At 42.4% G+C, this 4,833-nt stretch overlaps 1 non-coding gene across 1 annotated transcript; it reads left to right on the forward strand.

Annotated features, from left to right (window-relative positions):
• Positions 1–3,908: 3,908 nt before the first annotated feature.
• On the forward strand, positions 3,909–3,984 carry TRNAI-GAU (transfer RNA isoleucine (anticodon GAU)). The gene has a single exon. It is a non-coding gene; the product is annotated as a tRNA-Ile (tRNA).
• Positions 3,985–4,833: the final 849 nt, after the last annotated feature.

Raw genomic sequence — 4,833 nt, forward strand, 5'->3', positions numbered from 1 at the left:
AAGCTTGCAACCTGTAGAGAGGTTGGTGGGGTGAGCCCAGTCTGAGCCCAGATATATATAGTCTTTCTACAGAAGACTCTGTGGGAACACCAGGCAGCTACAAGAGAAGGTGGACTAGCTGAAAAGTGGAGGCAAATCTTATGGAGACTGGGGCTTTTATGGAGCTGCGGTCATCTCTAAGCAGGAAGAAGCTAATCCTTATACACAGGTTGGCCCCGCCCAGGCACAGAAAACACAGACACAAACAGCAAACAGAGCAGTAGCTCCAGACAGGTTATAAACAATGGTTGATACCAACCAAGAAGACCCAAAACCAACACAACCAGTAGTAGGTGGCAGATATCACCAATGCTGAGCTCGGCTAGCTACACAAGCAGCACGCTCAAAGAAGGAGTCCAGCAGGCACCAGACACTGCAGAGAATGAATATGCCCAAAGGACAGATACTGCACAGTGCCTTTTTTTTTTTTTTTTTTTGGTATTTTTCTGAAGTTGGAAACGGGGAGGCAGTCAGACAGACTCCCGCATGTGCCCGACTGGGATCCACCTGGCATGCCCACCAGGGGGCGATGCTCTGTCCATCTAGGGTGTCACTCTGCCACAATCAGAGCCATTCTAGCACCTGAGGCAGAGGCCACGGAGCCATCCTCAGCGCCCAGGCAAACTCTGCTCCAATGGAGCCTTGGCTGTGGGAAGGGAAGAGAGAGACAGAGAGGAAGGAGAGGGGGAGGGTGGAGAAGCAGATGGGTGCTTCTCCTGTGTGCCCTGGCTGGGAATCGAACCCGGGACTCCTGCACGCCAGGCCGACACTCCACCACTGAGCCAACCGGCCAGGGCTGCACAGTGCCTAATACATATCAAGGTTGACCCTTACAACCAGCTAGCCTGAAGGGATAACCACACCCACAAAAGGACCAACTGCATTCAATACAACAGGAGGGTAAATACTACCTTCAAGAAGAATTCCTAGAGCAAGGAACTCAGATGGCCTGGAAGTCAGTACCACCAAGCCCGTCTTCCTCATAAAGACACCACAGCAAATTTCAAAGTCAGAACAGAGCTACCTAATACACAGACAAAATGGGCAAAGAAACATGACCCAAATGTATCAATATGAGAAATCCCCAGAATAAAAGAACTAAATGAAATGGAAATAACCAAACTATCAGACACTGAGTTTAAAATAATGATTATTAGTATGCTCAAGGATATTAGAGCAACAATGAATGATCACAATGAGAACTTAAACAAAGAAATAGCAAGCATCAAAAAAGACATTGAAATCATAAAAAAGAACCAGTCAGAAATGACAAATACAATATCAGAAATGAAGACTGCACAGAAGAAATAAACAGCAGGCTGGATGAAGTGGAAGATTGAATCAGCAACTTAGAAAACAAGATAAATGTAAGCACAGAAGCAGAGCAGCAAAAAGAAAAGAGGATCAAAAAGACTGAGGAAACTCTAAGAGACACCTGTGACAACATGAAGAGAAACAACATCCGCATTTAGGGGTTTCTGTAGGAGAAGAGAACAAGGGATAGAGAACTTATTTGAAAAAATCATAGCTGAAAATTTCCCTAAATTGTTGAAAGAAAAAGTCACACAAGTTCAAGAAGCACAGAGAGTACCATTAAAGATGAACTCAAAAAGGCCTACACCAAGACACATCATTAAAATGACAAAGTTGAGAGACAAAGAAAGAATACTTAAAGCTGCAAGAGAAAAGCAGTTAATTACCTACAGAGGAACCCCCATAAGGATGACATCTGACTTTTCAACAGAAAGTTTTCAGGCCAGAAGGGATTGGCAAGAAATGTTTAAAGTGATGCCAAACAAGAACCTACAACTAAGACAACTTTATCCAGCAAGGCGATCATTTAGAATTGGAGGAGAAATTAAAAAGCTTCCCAGACAAACAAAGACTCAAGGAATTCATTACAATCAAACCAGTACTGCAAGAAATGTTAAGGGGCCTGCTATAAAAAGAGCAAAGGAAAAGAGAAATTGAGAGACAGAGCATTGTAGGTTTAAAGAATAAAATGGCAAGGCCCTGGCTGGTTGGCTCAGCGGTAGAGCGTCGGCCTGGCGTGCAGGGAACCCAGGTTCAATTCCCAGCCAGGGCACATGGGAGAGGCGCCCATTTTCTTCTCCACCCCCCCTCCTTCCTCTCTGTCTCTCTCTTCCCCTCCCGCAGCCGGGGCTCCGTTGGAGCAGAGATGGCCCGGGCGCTGGGGATGGCTCCTTGGCCTCTGCCCCAGGCGCTAGAGTGGCTCTGGTCACGGCGGAGCGATGCCCCAGAGGGGCAGAGCATCGCCCCCTGGTGGGCAGAGCATCGCCCCTGGTGGGCGTGCCGGGTGGATCCCGGTTGGGCGCATGCGGGAGTCTGTCTGACTGTCTCTCCCCGTTTCCAGCTTCAGAAAAATACACACACACACACACACAAAAAGAATAAAATCGCAATAAATAAGTACTTTATCAATAATAACCTTAAATGTAAATGGATTAAATGCTCCACTCAAAAGACTAGGGTAGCTGCATGGATAAGAAAACAGGACCCATATATATGCTTTCTACAAGAGACACACCTCAGAATTGAAAATACACATAGACTGAAAGTGAAGGGATGGAAAAAAGTATTTCACACAAATGGAAAAAAAAGCTGGAGTAGCAATACTTATATCTGACAGAGTAGCCTTTAAAATAAAGTCTATAGTAAGGAACAAAGAAGGTCACTACATAATGATAAAGGGAGCAATCCAACAGGAAGACATAACCATTGTAAATACAATATTTATGCAACTAATATAGGAGCACCTAAATATATAAAGCAGATTTTGATGGACATAAAGGGTGAGATCAACAGCAATACTATAATAGTAGGGAATGTTAATACCCCACTAACATCAGTGGATAGATCCTCCAGACAGAAAATCAACAAAGAAATAGAATTCTTAAATGACACACTATATCAGTGGTTGGCAAACTGTGGCTCGTGAGCCACATGCGTCTCTTTGGCCCCTTGAGTGTGGCTCTTCCACAAAATACCACATGTGGGTGCTACTTCGATAAGGAATGTACCTACCTATATAGTTTAAGTTTAAAAAATTTGGCTCTCAAAAGAAAATTCAATCGTTGTACTGTTGATATTTGGCTTTGTTGACTAATGAGTTTGCCGACCACTGCACTAGATCAACTGGATTTAACTGATATCTTTAGAACATTTTACCCCAAAGCAGCAGAATATACATTCTCTTCAAGTACTCATGGTACATTTTCTAGGATAGACCTCATGTTAAGACACAAAACAAGTCTCAGTAAATTTAAGAAGATTGAAATCATATCAAGCATCTTCTCTGATCACAATGGTATAAAACTAGAAATCAACTACAATAGAAAAACTGAAAAACATTTGAACACTTGAAGGCTAAAAAGAATGCTATTAAATAATGAATATGTTAACAATGAGATCAAGGAAGAAATAAAAAATTTCCTTGAAACAAATGAAAATGAACACACAACAACCCCAAAATCTATGGAACACGGCAAAAGCAGTCCTAAGAAGAAGTTCATAGCATTCATTACAGAAGCAAGAGAAAGCTCAAATAAACAACCTAACCCTGTACCTAAAAGAACTGAAAAAGAACAACAAATAAAGCCCAGAGGAAGTAAATGGAAGGAAATAATAAAGATCAGAGTAGAAATAAATGACATAGAGGCTAAAAAAAATACAAAAGATCAATAAAACCAAGAGCTGGTTCTTTGAAAAGGTAAACAAGATTGATGAACCTTTAATCAGACTCATCAAGAAAAAAGGAGAGGACCCAAATAAATAAAATTAAAAATGAAAGTGGAGAAGTAACAACTGACACCACAGAAATACAAAGGATTGTAAGAAAACACAATGAGGCCCTGGCTGGTTGGCTCAGTGGTAGAGCATCGGCCTGATGTGCAGGAGTCCCAGGTTCGATTCCCGGCCAGGGCACACAGGAGAAGCACCCATCTGCTTCTCCACCCCTCCCCCTCTCCTTCCTCTCTGTTTCTCTCTTCCCCTCCTGCAGCCAAGGCTCCATTGGAGCAAAGTTGGCCTGGGCGCTGAGAATGGCTCTATGGCCTCTGCCTCAGGTGCTAGAATGGCTCTGGTTGCAACAGAGCGATGCCCCAGATGGGCGGAGTATTGCCCCCTGGTGGGCATGCTGGGTGGATCCCAGTCAGGCACATGCGGGAGTCTGTCTGACTGCCTCCCTGTTTCCACTTCAGAAAACTAAAAAAAAAAAAGAAACCACAATGAAGATCTATATGCCAAAAAATTGGAAAACCTAGGCAAAATGGATCAATTCCTAGAAATATACACTCTTCCAAAACTCAACCTGGAAGAATCAGAAAACCTAAACAGACCAGTTGCAACAAAATAAATCGAAACAGATATATATAAAAAAAAAAAAACTCCAAGCAAACAAAAGTCCTGGACCAATTGCTCCACAGGCAAATTTTACCAAACATTCAAAGAACTAACATTCATCCTTCTCAAGCTATTCCAAAAAATTTAAGTGGAGGGATGACTTCCAAGTTCATTTTATGAGACAAGCATTTTCCTCATTCCAAAACCAGGTAAAGACACTACAAAGATAGAAAACTGTAGGCCAATATCCCTGAAGAACACAGATGCTAAAATTCTCAACAAAATATAAGCAAACCGATCCAGCAGTACATTCAAAAGATCATACATCATGATCAAGTGGGATTTATTCTGGGGAGGCAAGCCTGGTACAATATTCACAAATCAATCAATGTGATTCGTCACATAAATAAAATGATGGATAAAAATCACATG

This window comes from Saccopteryx leptura, chromosome 8 (genome assembly GCF_036850995.1).
Source record: "Saccopteryx leptura isolate mSacLep1 chromosome 8, mSacLep1_pri_phased_curated, whole genome shotgun sequence".
NCBI classification, from domain to species: Eukaryota; Metazoa; Chordata; class Mammalia; order Chiroptera; family Emballonuridae; genus Saccopteryx; species Saccopteryx leptura.